The 15438-nt window shown below is 39.0% G+C and overlaps 1 long non-coding RNA gene across 1 annotated transcript; it reads right to left on the bottom strand.

Moving 5' to 3' along the window:
• Positions 1–614: 614 nt before the first annotated feature.
• Positions 615–14903, bottom strand: LOC104910159 (uncharacterized). Its single transcript, XR_792846.3, has 3 exons — positions 14515–14903; positions 13901–14121; positions 615–959 (listed from the first exon to the last, which is right to left on the bottom strand). It is a non-coding gene; the product is annotated as an uncharacterized LOC104910159 (long non-coding RNA).
• Between the last annotated feature and the right edge of the window lie 535 nt (positions 14904–15438).

Here is a 15438-nt window from a genome sequence, read left to right as displayed (position 1 = left end):
AGGATACTGCTCATTTAAAGCAACCCTATTTTAAGGCTAAAACCTTCCATGAAAGTTGCTAGATTCTCTTTCCAGATCACAAAGCCAACATACAGCTCTTTAATCCTCAGGTGACAACGTGCCAGAGTGCTGTGGGGATGGAGATGTTCTCCTAGGCTTAGTTTCTACCTTGCTTGCTCCTACCTCAAACCATTTCCTAAACTTGAATGTTCTTGTTGAAAGGTTTAGCTCTGAAGCATGAGTCGAGATATTCACATCAAGGATTCCAAAAAAGGAATGTTAATCAAATTGACTATATCTCAGTTTCCATTTGGGAAGGATGCTGGATTTTACTTCTAGCTTCTGAATTTAACTGTAATATGTTAGTCTCTGCTCTTTGTTCTGTTCTCTTCTGCTTAGCAGAAGGGTAGCATAACTGATGGTGTGTTAGATGGTGACTTTACCACTCTTAACCACAGCATTTTTTGAGGAAGTTTTGTGTACAGTACTAGGCTGGGGAAGCTCAGGATGCACAATCCCCCTGCCGCTTCTTTTCTGGGAAACCACAGTGTTGCAGATGAATCAACACAGCTTGACTCTCAAAAGACTTTTGTCATATTTATTTAGAGAGGCTGAATAAAGGTAAGGACATCAATAGTTCCTCCTGAGAAAAAACTTAGAGTAATAATAAATAACCAGGCCCTTTTCCCTTCCTTAGGTCACACACAGAAATGCACATACTTTTAGTGGGCACAGCACCATACTTAGAGCAAGTGATATGTGGAATTTTGTACCAAAAAGAAATCAATTTGCAGAAGTCTGCTGGTGACACAGGGTGGTTGTGGATTAATTAGAGCTGTAGCTTCCCTGTGCTTTGCATATGAGGGACCAGGGCAGCTGCCACCTCAGGACACGGGCTGAGAACATCTTTCATCTATGGCTGGGCATCCAAGAACAGTGATACCAGGAGGTTTCCTAACCTGTGTGAAAACAGAAAGGTGATTTTAATCTCTGGGACCATGGAGTGGCAAGTTTTGAAAGCACAGCAGTTACTGGTATTTTCTATAATGAATAACAGTCAAAGAAATCAGGAGAGGAAGCAGCATTCATAGCTCAACTGATGTGTTGTCTGTCTGATAGTCATTATGCTGGGCCTCCTCATCCCACAGAAATGTGACTTGGAAACTTTACCAAACCTCCTAATTGGTTCACTTTTTGGAAATAATGTTTCAACTGGGCACAGCGTTGAAAGAAAAAATGAGGAGGCTCTCGCTGACAATCTTCTGAAGAAGGATTTTACTGGGATTTACCAATTTCGTGGCCCTAGAACACATGATCCACAGGAAAGTTTCCTATCTATTAGAAGCAAACTTTTTGTGATCAAGACGCTCTCATTCATCGTGCCAAGTTTAAGATGCAGAAGATATCACCGTCACAGATGGTTGTGTTTTTATAAGGTGTACTTGAGATGTGTTTTTAATTTAGGGACTAAATCTGAGTCTGTTCTTCTTTGGTCCATCCATAGATCAAAGCACATCTCATATACCTATGGGAGGTATGTTTTAGGTCTTAGGCTTTGTATGTAAAAAGATATATATATATACTGGGACCTGGAATGGGGAACTGAAGTCTAGGTTTATCTTGGGAAACACTAAAGCAGTCATAAAACCACAGTCCCAAATAGATGGCATATCCAAGACATTCATTCTTTTGCTGCTGTGTGAGCTCTCAGGACACTTTTACCCCTCGTTTTCCTCATTCAGTCCTCCCAGTCTCTCTCCCAGTACCATCCATGACCTAGGACTACATTTCAGCCAAGCCCAAAGCCCTCCTTGAGTTATGTTACAAGTGGCCATTTTCTGCTGTCCTTTAATTGTTTGGATTTCCCAGGGATGCCTGTCCAGATAGACTCACCCCCTGGCCTCAATAAATCATCACTGGACTGTTGATAGACTTATTTTTGTCACCAGCCTGGTCTTACCACAGCAAGGGCAAGGCCAGTGCTGGGGTCACCCACAGCTTCCATCTCATCTTCCCTTCCATGCTCTCAGGAGGTCTCACTTTGTTATTGACCCGAAGACAGGTGGTTTCACATAGTGTCCTGAGTTCTCTGATATCCTTTTTCAGTCTCAACAGGAATGACTAGGCATTAAATTGGATTTTAGCACTAGGGCCTTCTTGGCATTGTTTATGGCAATTCTGCATGGCTCACTGTTGTTTGCATTGTTTTAGGCCAACAAGAAACCAGAAACCAAAGCAGGACACGATCTCGGGAGCTCAAAATAAGTTCAGAAGGTGTTATTTCATATTAAATAGAGAATCTGTTTCTATACAATGACATTCAAAAGTGTTTTCCAAGCACAGAATTATCTTTTCTCTCTACAGTTACTCTCCATTACCCTTTCAAAATCTCACAGTGCTTTCAGGATATCTCAGTCACAGAAGATTTAAAAATGTGGTGCATGGCTTTTAAAGTTAAAAGGCACTTCTCTACTCCCAGTTGAGGTCATAACACGTACTAGGAACCACCAACATTCAAGAAAAGAGATTGAAGAATGGACGTACTTTCAAAAAAATTTAAAAAATAATTACCCTGCAAGCTTTATAGCAACACTTAACATGCAGAGTGAGAAAACCATTTTAGATTTTTCTTTCAGCATACTTAACAACATTGTTAAATATGGGATTGCTGAAACTAAATTAAGAAGGCTTGATGGTACTTATCTCATGAGGAACAGCTTGAAATTCATGGCACCTGGAGGCTGTTGTTTTCATGCTGTCTTGTAAATGACACCATGGGAAAGTGCTAAGCTGTCTTCTAGGAGTGGAGCTTTAGTAAAGGAGTATTTTAGCTTGAGAAAATGTTAACAGCAGTAGGTGATTGCCTAAGCAATGGCTTTTGCAAAGTTATGTAATTTAAAATATACTGGTGCTTTAGTCACAACTTTCTGTACAACAGTTAAATACACTAACGGTCAACAAGCTGGGAAAAAGCTGTAACTCAACTGTGGGCTAGCTTTAGTTGTTTTTTTTTTTTTGTCAGGTAAGTTACCCAGACCAGTATTGCTATGGCCTGCTTATTTCCCGCCCCTAATCCTCTGAATTTATATGCTACTTCTCTGTTAAACATTTTATGAATGCAGTCCTTACTGTCCTTGGCCCAAATGTGGCTCCCAAATGTACATGTGCAACTCTAGAATACATTAACAGAAATCAATTTAGTTACTCTCCATTTATATCAACTGAAAGCTGAATTTCACCAGTATACTCTTGGCTGCTCCTTTAAATGCCTGTATATTTTCTGGCTAAATGCAACGCTGCTGTGCTACTCTGAGCCTGAAGAGAAATTAGCTATATATCAGAAAATCAATTAAGTGAAACCTTCTAATAACGCACACTACCCTCCCAGCTTGGCAAGCACGTGGAAACGTGTACCAACTTCATTACAATAATAACCATGAAAAAAAAAATGGAAGTGGATCTGAAGCTACCATTTTTCATACATATGCTATTTGGGAATATGGAAGAATTTCTGTATAAGATCACATTCTCTTAAACAAATTTGTTTAACTACAGGGACAGTCATATGAAAAAGATCTGCCATATTATGAGGTGTCTATCTGCTATGACAGCTTTGAGTGGATTAATCAGATATCTCTGACTCCTTTTTCCAGAACTGATTAATATAGAATCGTTTAGAATGTTTAGATATCTGAGAATAGACATCTGGGAATAGGAATATCTTGGCCTTCCTAAGAAGCAGGAATATGGATACTTCCATTATAATGATGATAAACATGTTGCTAGAAGCAGATATCTTAGGATAACAGGGAAGTTAAGGAGTATGAGTCCATTCAGATTTAAATTAGAAATAGCTGTAGTGAAGTGTAAAGATATTATGTGGTAAAATCAGGTTCAGAATCTCCAGTTATCTCACACTATCAAAGGGTGTTGTCTTATTCAGTAAAGCCCCCTGTAATCATTGTACTGGTCTCAGCTAGCAGCTTCCTTCTGTGACTCACATGCTGCTTGTTAGTCTTCTGATAAATGAAGCTCCGATATATTTTTCTTACCAAGAGAAATACAGCTAACAAAAATCTCTTGCTAATCAGTGCCTGGTTCATCATTTGTTTACTGACTACTTGCCTGCAGGTCTGCTTCTCTGGTGTTTGCAACCAAACAACTGGCTCCTAGAGCACTGAGTCCAAGACTGATGTGGGACAAAGATGGCTCATGTTGATGGTTTAGCTTCAAGTAAGAGCTGCCTGTTTAATTTCTGTAGCCCATGGCTACCAACTGTTTATGGATATCCAGGAACTTATTCTTTTCCTCATCCCATCTCCAGGATTACAGTCTTAACTGATAAAGTGGTAATTACATACATAACTAGATCTTCACATTTCCTTTCTTCTGTGGCCTATTTTGCTATCTGATGAAGTCAAAGGGAAAGTTTCCTATGAATTTGTTGATGCAGGATAAAGCCTTAGGTGATTTTTTTTTTTAAATACACTTAGCAGAGAGATCTGCAGAAGTGCCAAGTCAGAACAATGTTCCCCTTTTTTTTCTTTCCTGAAGTACTATAACAAAGCTGACAAGCTAAGAAGGAATGTTTTCTTCCAGCGTATCCCATCACTTCAGATTGCAAAGGATATGAAATAGAAAATTGTTATAGAAATGAGTAAAATGATAACATGATCATAGCATACATTTCTCAAAGAAAAATAGCTTCTGTATTTCGTAAAGAGATTGCCCCATGCTGTGAAATAGCAAAACAACACATTCCAACAGGAAGATAAAGCTAAGGACTTTTAGGGTAGCAGCCTATACAATGCGTTCAAAGAATTCTGCAGTCAATTCAGAAAATTCTATGTAATCAAGATCTTTCTCTCTCCTTTCTGGTTGTTGTTTGGCATTTTCTGAGACCTGGTTAAATTATATAGTAGCAAGATCTGTAGAAAAAATTGATAAAGATAAAAGGGAGTCCTGGAGAACAGTCCTGAGTAAAGTCTGGGCTATACTGAACTCACTACGGCTTATTGCTGCATGCCCAAAAGAATGCTAACAAACAGTAAAATAGGTGAAGTGTGGCAAGTAATTAGGAAAATCCAGACTTTAGGTTGCATGTGTTAACTTGGTCTGTAAAATTACTCTTAGTCCAGCCCTTTCTCTTCAGCTTTATTCCTCAGTCAGAGCATAGGGTGGTTCAGTGCCCTGAAGGAGCAGTTTTAATTTTGGCCCCACTGTACAGTGTTATCTCCAAATCTGGTGCTATTCCCCACTGATGGACTGCCTGTGGTAAAGGAATTGATAATTTGGAACTATTCTCTGGTTCTTTGGGTTGCTCATGACAACCTAATGAATTTATGAGAAGTTGTTATTTTCCAGATGGAAATGAAGCTTCTGATTTTTCAGAAAAAGGAAAACCACAAAGTAAGGATATTTAGACTCTCAGTTCCCAGCAAAATTAATGTTCTGTATGTTAGTCACCTGAATTCCTGTAAGCCTGTAGGTCATAAGGATTGTGCTCTTCATTTGTAATTGCGCAACCTTGGATGCCTGTGGCCTCTTTAAACAGTTACTCTCATGAGGGCAGCTGCTCTGCTCAGAGCACAGTTTTGCGGACCTCAGTCAGCACCTCTGCAAATTACAGCCTGGGAGGGGGGAACCAAATCAATTTAAGAACTGATATTTAAAGGTATCTCTTTGTGCACTGATCGTCTGTGGTAGGAAAAAAATAGTTCAGTGGTATATTCAGAATCACACAATATATTCAGGGCTGGGGTAGAATTTTAATTTTATCTCTTGCCTCCACAACTCCATGTTGTTGATTTTCTTATCACAGTGCCCCACCTCCAGAATCTGAGCTGGTGTTGCCTCTCAGTTCCTGCTCTTGTTACTTGTTCATAAACACTTTACTTCTTTCTCCTTCTCTCTGCTGCCAGGGTCTAATTGGAGTAGCCGCTGAGCCACTGTGCTGCAGTGGGTACCATCTCACAGCAGATGCAGTTCCAGGGAAAGTCCTATTCATCCTCAGGGCTCTGGGGAGATTTGAGCAGGGCAGGTGGAATTTTCTAAGTGTTTTGCTATCAAACCATCAGACAGATACAGACTGAAGTAGTCAAAAAGATTGTAATCTGGTTTGAGTTGAGTGAACATTTGTCAGGACAAAATCCAATGCTGGGATGATGTTTCAGGTTTCCACCAGTTCTGCTTTTTTTTTTTGTTTTGTTTTCTTTTTTTTTAGTATTTACTGCACACTGAGAAATCAGAAAATGAGAACTACCTGCCTCCCAGTCCACAGACACGCAATGCATGCAAACACATGCATTTGGTGTAAAAATAAGGAGATCTGTGCAGATGTATATATACATACGTACACAGATACTTTAAGTAGTTGCTATAGCAAGGTATAATTGATACAGTGTTCTGCATTAAATAATCTTGTGAAAAGGAAACTCATTTGTATTAGCTGTGTCTACAAACAGTGGAATCTTTTTAAATGAAGTAAATGCATTTCTCAGAACAGATTAAAGCCAAATACAATACACAAGAGTGTCATTCTCTAACAGTTAAGCATTCTAACATGATGCAATTTCCAAAGCATTGGCATCTGGTGTAGACTCTTTCTTTGAAGTTAGCTAATGTTTTAGCTCTAATTGGACATTAGAGCATTAGGAATAGTCTGTGTTTTAAATGTTCTCATCAATATGTTCACTCTCCATCAGGAAAATAATGCTAAGAAAATTAAAATGCCTTCTCAGCCCAAAAAAGGGCTTACACTATTGCTTTGGACAAAGAAAATAACGTGAAGTATCCAGATTATTATTCGTTTTCTTCACCAGTTCTTATGGCTTTGTTTTTGCTGTTGTTTCCTACAACAGCAAATTAAGAAACAGGACAAGTTTATGTTTTTTGGTGCTGTTCTCTGCAATTGCATTTTCTAGACTTTCTCTGATTAAGTATTTGCTGGTGAATTCAAAGTAGGCCTCAGTTTCATAGTTACCCAAGCACTGCGAGAACTGTCTTTGGGTCGATACTTCAAAAGCTTTTCAATATATTCAAGGGGCTGATCTGATCTTAGCCTGAGCCAGAAAACTTTACTTATTGTTATGTACAACGCTCTAGCATGAAAAACATATTGTTCTGTGCCAAATTTTGCTTAAATTAAATGTGCCCTCTGTCTCCTTCACTTCCGTATTAGTGATGACCAAAGCACAGTTGTTCCAAGGGGATCCTTGTTTCTGTCATTTCAGCAGAAATCCCACCAGAACTTCTGGCAGGTGTTCCTGTTGCCTCTGATGAGCCCTCAGCAACCTCAAAAGGGACACTCAGGATAGCAGCAGACTCTCTGCCCTTCCATTAAAGATTTCAAAGAAAATGCTTGCTGTCAAGCTCCTACTATTGGAAAGCCTTGGTTGCACACCAAGGATCTGAGCAGTCATTCGTGATAGTCCATAAACACTTGTCTTGCTACTTGTGTTTAAGGAGGGGGGAGCGAAAGAAAAGAAAACAGCACAAAAATTTTGAAGGGACATCAAACATCAAAGTGAGAAGTGACAGAGCATCCTACTGAGTTATTCAAGGTATTTCTGTGGGGCTATGGAAATAAAGGCAAAAGCAATAATATTCTTAATTCAATATGAAATGCAAATTATTGCTTCTCAGATGGTTTTTTCACTTTCCAAGTTATTCATTTTAATTGTAAAATTTTGTCAATCAGTTGGATTATTATTTTTGCGTTGTTCTAGTATGCAAATTTTGTTTTACAATGATCTTGAATGTAATTGATTGTTATTCATTTTCTCTCCAGTAGAACACTGTTTTAAAAAAATAAATAGAAATACATTTTTTTAGTCTTCAGTCATGCAAACAGACTGTCAAATTGCTCTACCTGTGATCTGTTAGTTGAGCTTTAATTTTTTTTGGTCTTTCTCTAAGTCAATAGTCTTCTGATTTTAAGAAGAGTAAATAACAACTGCTGTTTTTGTCATTGGTTTATTCTTACCCCCAATATCTTTGTGGGTGTACCAATGTGAGCCTGTAAGAACTGGCTTTTGTTTTTTCCTGGCTTTGAGCTAAATAATAGTTACTTCTGGGAAAAAAATGCGTAATTCTGCCTTTTATATCCCTTTGTATTCCAAAACATTGTAACTTGCATTTGTTCATCTCCCTTAAAAAACACATATTTGAATTATTAATATTTTAGATTTGTTCACTGCCTTTGTTTCCAACTCACACAGAAGTCTGAAAAGATGGAAGAATTTATCCAAGTAGAAGATATTTTGCCCTGCTGTCTAAGTCACATTTATTTGCTACAGGACGAGATCAGTTGAAACGAATTCCTTATCCTACTGATAAAAAGCTTTGATAAGAACAGAGTTTGCATTGAATACTTTGGGGGTTGTGATCAAAACACAAAGGGCAACTGCTTGTTTAAGAGTGATGATCCATATTCTTCAAACTGTCTTCTACTTTCCATCCATCTCCGTGCTTAGGAGATGGAAATCAGAAAAATGTAAGGATTTGCTGTGGTATCTGAGAAAAGAGAGAAGCCAAAAGAAGAGGAGGCAGCTCTGTAGCAAATTAATCTTTCATTATCCATGAATATGTGTTGGGTCTTCTATGAAAAGACTTGGGATTTTAATTCTTGACTTGCTTGTAAGTTAAAATATTTATTAGTGAAAGAATATTTCTCTGGACAGAACGTCATCTATGCACTGTATGCAGACACTCTTATTCAAACCATATTAATTTTAAGACTGCTATGAAGAGTAATTTAAACCACCACAGTTATGATAGGAAGTAAAAACAATGTTGTTTGATATAGAGAACCCACACCTCCCGCTCCAATTATTTGAATTCTCTATGTGAGACTTTTTTTTTTAATCTTTTGGAGAGACGGAATGATATATTTTACTAATTTTGATGAAAAATTGGTTTTGACATCAAAGATTTTAAAATTCTTGTGTCACTGTAAACATGAGGTCAGAATTTGCACCACAGAGGCAATACTTTAATTCTTTATGGTGATAAACAGAGTTCTGTCAAGTCAGGAAATCTGTTGACAGTGATTTGCACACAAAATAAGTCTATTTTAAAAATATGCTGTTGTGTGCAATTAGTTTTTAGTTTTCTTTTTAAACAAGATGCACAAGTTGAAGACCATTATAGTCTCACGTATGCCACTTAGCAGAGAAGAAAATATCAGTCCAGATTTCAGCAGAGAATTGAAGTAACTTTCCTCATCTTTGGTGAAAACAGACATCTGAATGTTAGGGATTGGAAAGAGATGGTTAAATGCAGCTTCTAGTTTATCTCAGATTTTGTTTTGTTTAGCAATTGATCTTTTGTTAGCTTCAGTATGTGAGGCATGCAATCGATCATGAGAATATCTCCACAAACAATCAGCTGATCTGAGGTGGCATGTTGGCTACAGCTGGCTTTTCTGGTTAGATCTCCATCTTTTTTTGTTGTACTGAAAAGAGTGGGATTCCTCATCTCATCATGGTTCTTACAGGTAAAAATGGAACATGTTGTGATCCTTGAGGTATCCAAAATTCTGTAAAAGACACAGAAATTGAATAGCCTCTCTTCCTATTTATATGTGACTATCTGCCATTCACTCTTCTCTGATCACTGCAGCATGCCTGATCTAAACCTCTGGGTACATTGTTTCTTTTTTATTTATTTATTTATTCTGAAAATAATGATCTTGACTGCTTTCTTTTTTTTTTTTTTCTTCCCCATCACATCTAATGTTGATTTTCACTATAAAACTAAATGAGGTTGTTGCACAGTTAGAATTGCAGCAGGCTGTAACTAATCACACTTCAGCACCAAAGTCAGTCAGTGTCAGGGACTGCAAAGGGTGGCATGAAAGGAAAGCACACTGCAGAAGAGCAGGAAAATCTATTTATCCCATCTCCGATTAGTTAATATTAATAGGAAAAAGTGAATGAAATGCATTAAAAACATTTTATAAGGTTTCAGCATTTCAATATCAGTTCCTTCAGTGCCTACACAGATGATCCAGAGGGATCTAATTTTCTTTCACTGAGGTGATCATACAGCTGTTGCTATGGTATTATTTGAATTTGCTCACTTGTTCTTCTCTAAAACTATGGAACTGTTTTATCCCTGCTGTTTGAACAAATATTAGGCCATCATGCAGCAATGAAAAGAAAAATGCTGTAGCTGTAAACATTTTTGTTGCTATTTGTCTCCAGTAAAGACTGTTTTCTCCATACACCAGTCTAAATTCTCAGTATCTCCGTGAGTTATTTTCACTTTAAAACTTGAACCGAGATCTAGGTTTACCCACAGAAATCTTCTGACTGCATCTTTTATTTTATTTTTGTTTTGTTTCACTGCTTGGAATACTTTGAAAAGATTTCAGGAAGTGCTAGACTAACATGTACCAGTTTCTTTTATTAGAATTCTTCTAAATTAATTTCTTCCAAATGAATTGAAAGTTCATTCTTGTTTAAGGCTATGCAACTCAACAGAATTCAGTGTTAGCTCTTCTGACTCTGTGAGCTATCAGCTGGTTTTTATCTCTTGGCCATCAGAAACATCTTAGTTCTCTGGGTTTTACTTCCAGTTAGGCTGACAGGGCAGGTCATTCTAGCAGTAGAACCCCTATTAGCTGAATAGTATTAGCTGAGTGCTGAAGGGCAGAGAATCAAATTTTATCTCCCAGATTCCACTAAATCTTTCCACATTCACTGTTATGTAGTTCAATACTGGGAATGGAGCCCTTAGAAGTGCCACCTTCTGCCACTTGGGCTACTGTAACACATGATGGTACCAGTAATAGGATGTCATTCTGTTATAGCCTCTGTTGCAAAAGGAAGAGGATCTCTTCTAATGGGTTATCTTAGTGGATCTATAATGGAGAATGTGAGATGAGAATCACAATCCTCAGTCTCTTTCAGCTTCCAGGGGTGCTCAAGGGCCACAGGCTCTCCTGCATGCTTCTTTCTTATCTTCACTTGGCTGTGGATGCCCCATCCCTGGAGGCATTCAAGGCCAGGCTGGATGTGGCTCTGGGCAGCCTGGGCTGCTGGTTGGTGACCCTGCATATAGCAAGAGGGTTGAAACTAGATGATCATTGTGGTCCTTTTCAACCCAGGCTGTTCTATTATTCTATGATGACGTATTTTGCTCTTTCCTATATAGCTTGTCCACGTTAAAAACACTCTCCTAGCTCCTGTCTCAGGCCTGCCTCCATTCCTTGCAGTTCACATGCAATTGCTGTAAAACAGCAGCCAAGACAAAGCATTACCCAAGCTTTATTCTGCTCCTTACGTTATAACTAACAAGTACTTTCTGTAAGTGTCTTTAAATTCCTAAGCATTAACTTGTAAACATACATCAGACAGAATAGTTGTAGAAGGTTCATAAAGTAGCTTCCATTCTGTCACTTTTACAGGAGGTAATGAAATGAAACATGATTAACATAACGTGTGTACATGCTGAACTCTGAGGTACATCCCCTGAAAAAATGGTTTCAGATAAATCAGTACTAACTTAACTAGTTTATTACTCTGTTTTGGGAATAACGTCCTCTGTGTCTATGAACAAATTCTTCTGCTTATTTAGCAAGATGCTGGAAAAAGTTCAAAAAGTTCTTTTGATGCTTGGTTTCTGCTTTGCACTTCATCTTGTCCTGGGATGTTGAATCTATTATGGTATTACGGCATCTCTTGCTTTTGGCTTGTGTTCTATTTATATTGCACTGGTGGATTCTCTGAAAGGTGCCTAATGTATTAGGACTCTCTGCCACCAAACTTTTGGCTTTTTTTTTTTTTTTTAAATATGAAACACGTATGAGTTTCCTTTTTCTAAAGGGCTTTTTTTTTAAAAACAAGAAAACTGCTTACCAGTTTTACTCTACTGATCTGATAATATGGCATGAATACTGCAGACATTGATCACTGCAACTATATGGTAAGTGCATAGTCCTACTTCATACATCCTTAAAAGAGATTTGTAGTGGGGATATTTCAGGAGTATGTCTGTGCACCACACCAAGCAGAGTTACTTTCTCAGAGAAAGAACAGCTGGCATTTGTGAGTCTATTATGAAAAATACCTCATTAGTAGACAAGATTAAATGACATCTCATTTTAGCAAAGAGTACAAGTCTGGATATGTATTTTCTGAAAAGTTAGCCAGGATCTCAAAAATAGCTCTGTTGTGGGGCAGTCATGTCTTATTTTAATTAGTTTGTAGATCAGGATCCCTTTCTTAATCATAACCTTTGGAGATTTTCCTTCTTATTGGAGATGCTCTGAATGCAAGTGAATCTTTAAAAAAAAAACCAAAAAACTCCTTAACTCCCAATATTGTCCTTTCCTACTATTCAGCTCAGTGGTACTGAGTGACTATTTGTCACTAAAAATACAAATTCACTACTAAGTTGCCTTTTACAGGAGAACTTGTAAATACAAATCCAGTTTTTCCTGTCAGATTTGTTCTCAGAGAACGTGTAGTAAATGTGGTCTCTTTCCTCACCCTAGTCTGACTTCAGGTTTAAGTTATCTTTAACTAGGCCACTTCTCCTAGTTTACACAATCTCTTCTTGCTTGGTGGAAAATTTCTTTCATAATCAGTCTTAAAAATGATGATGGCATGAACTCCCAGTGAACTCCACAGCTTGCCTCCAGCATTTCTTACAGATCAGTTATGATACATTGTTGCAGTAGGCAATGAAGAAAAAAAAAAAAAATAGATGCTTGATCAAATACAGCATAAGCCCCTTTTCTCAACCACATTATTATAGGTTTTTTCTCCCCCCACAAAGCAGGTTTTTTTTTTTCCCCCTCCAATGGCTATCTAATGGAATTGAAGAATGTTCCATATGACTTTTTCATCTGAAATAAGTGAATGTTGATTTACTATGAGGGCGATGGAGCACTGAAGCAGGTGGCCCTCTGGGTCTCCATCCTTGGAGAGCTTCAAAAGACATCTGGATGTTGCCATGAGCAACCGGCTCTAAGTGGCCCTGCTTAAGCAGAGGGCTGGACCAGATGGCCTGCAGAAGTACCTTGCAGCCTCAAGCATTCTGTCATTATGTGACATTTCAGTTTTTCACCTTTCTTTTGGTAGTTTGTAATCATTTTTAACAATCTGATTTGAGTACTTGACTGGAATTAGAAAAGTTTGATTTTGTTGTTTCTCTTTCATGAAATGTGTTAGCTAGTAGGCACCTGCTTACATGATAGCATGGGGATATCCATGCTGTTAAAATGTCTTTCTGTCTTGTCTGAGAGGACTTCTAGGGCAGTTCATTTAACTTTTAGCATTTTAGCATGCTGCAACAACAGTTTGTAGTGAGAGTTTCTTCCTTTCTCCTTTTTCATTCATTCTTTCTTTTTTTTTTTTTTTTCCCTCCCCAAGAACAGAAAAATCACTTCTTCCCCACATCTTTTTTTCCTTTTTTTTTTTTTTTTTTTTTTTTTTTTTGATGCTTTCCATAGAATCGGAATCACAGAATGGCCTGGGTTGGAAGGGACCTCAAGGATCATCAATCCATCCCCCTGCTGCAGGCAGGGCCACCAACCTCCATATGTAATACTAGATCAGGCTGCCCAGGGCTCCATCCAACCCAGCATTGAACAGCTTCAGGGATGTGGCATTCACAACTTGTCTGGGCAGCCTGTTCCAGCACCTCACCATTCACAGTAAAGAACTTCCCCCTGATATCCAACCTAAATCTTCCCTCCTTCAACTTAAAACCATTTCCTCTTGTCCTGCCATTATTTTCTCTTGTAAAGAGTTGACTCCCCTCCTGTATTGTTCTACATATGACATCTCCTATGTAACTTGGGACTCAGTTTCCTGGCTTAAGCTAGCAAAAACCTGGGCCTCTATTCTAAACTATGAGTTTCCTCTAAAACATTAGGGAGAAATAGGCATACCTCCAAGGCAGTTTAACACATTCAGAGATCTCGGTCCATTGACTTTAAAGGCAGAGTAAGAACATAGTTCAGATGACATACTTGTCTGTCTGCAGCCAGGTGAGATGAGTTAATCTTTAGGTTTCTGTAAAATGCATTTGTCTTTGTTGCTTCTTTCCAGAGATATTATGTCTTCATAGGAGGCAACATGCCATATTTATCTTGTGTGAAGTCTTGCTGGTCTGAGTGGCAAATAATATTTTTCTGTGAGTGTCCAACAGAATAACATATGTGACCATGAATTAATTTTGCTTAGCTCTGTTTTGTTTCTGTATTCTTTTCGAGCCCATACATTGAAACAGGAGTCATCTAGGGCACGGCTACGCCCAAATCATAGAATCACAAGGTTGGAAACGACCTATAAAATCATCTAGTCCAACCATCTTCTCATTACTACTGCTACATTACCTTCCTATAGAAGGTGCACACACCCTTCCAGCCAGCTGAAGATCTCACGCTCTGACTTAACTGCTGTTTATCCTTGTATAATCAGTGAATATACAGATGTTATAATTAAGAAATATACAGGAAAGTTAGGCTAAATAACAGGAAGATAATAAATGGAAAATGCTTACCAATGTTGTAAGCTTGCAATATTCTCCACAAGGAGTGATCTCCAGGAAGAGATCCTTCCTCAGTGGCAGTCAGCACTGAAATGGGACCTAGGAGAGGTGGAGCCAGGCTTCACTCCTTCCGGTAGCACAGGAGAATTACCTTCACCTGTTCTCCTGTGGCCGACTCATTGCTTGCCTTACTAATGTGTGTTTAATTTCTCCTTAATTGTACAGCTTGAAGCTTTCCCAGGTGAATAGCACTGAAAGGTATTCTTTTTCCACTTGTCTCTCATCTGACTACGTTTGTAGTGTTATATAAAATAGGCCTTGCTAGTATAATTTAATATGGCTAAACTGTCTTTCTGCTCTTCCTGTTCCTCAGAAGTGGTGTTGCCTGTGCTGTTGGTGGGGCTCTCAGGCTTGTACTGTTTCCAAAACTGTTGCTGGACATTGTCAGGGAGACTGCGTGCTGTCACGAAGGCGCCTTGGCAGCTTAACAGTTGAGCTATTGTGTACTAGGGCTCCAGCCTATGTCCTCACTCTATTTATAAATTTGCTAGTGTGCAAGGCCTCTGTAGGTACTTGGATGTGGGAAATGTAACTTATTATCTTTTGCCTGAACAGTGTATTACCAAAGGTGCCAGGGTCTTCTATGGTGGAAGAGGCAGTGCAGGCATGCGGGGCCCATCCCAGTGCCCCACCAGGAGCAGGGCAGTGGGGCAGCCTCGGTCTTGCACACTGGGCGCCTCTGTGGAGCTAGGGATGGGCCAAGGCCATGCTGGGCTGTGAACAAGTGAGTGGGCCAAGATGGGCAGAAGCCATGTCCAGGCAGGGCAGGGCTGTGGGGAGATGGAGCCCAGCCCACTGAAGCCTCACTGGTGCAGGGGCTGATGGACTGAGGCTGGCGTGGAGGCCTGGGCATGAACAGGGAATGGTGAGGTGGCA

The sequence above is a fragment of the Meleagris gallopavo genome, chromosome 3 (assembly GCF_905368555.1).
Source record: "Meleagris gallopavo chromosome 3, MGAL_WU_HG_1.1, whole genome shotgun sequence".
NCBI lineage: Eukaryota > Metazoa > Chordata > Aves > Galliformes > Phasianidae > Meleagris > Meleagris gallopavo.
This window is presented reverse-complemented; position numbering and strand designations above follow the sequence as displayed.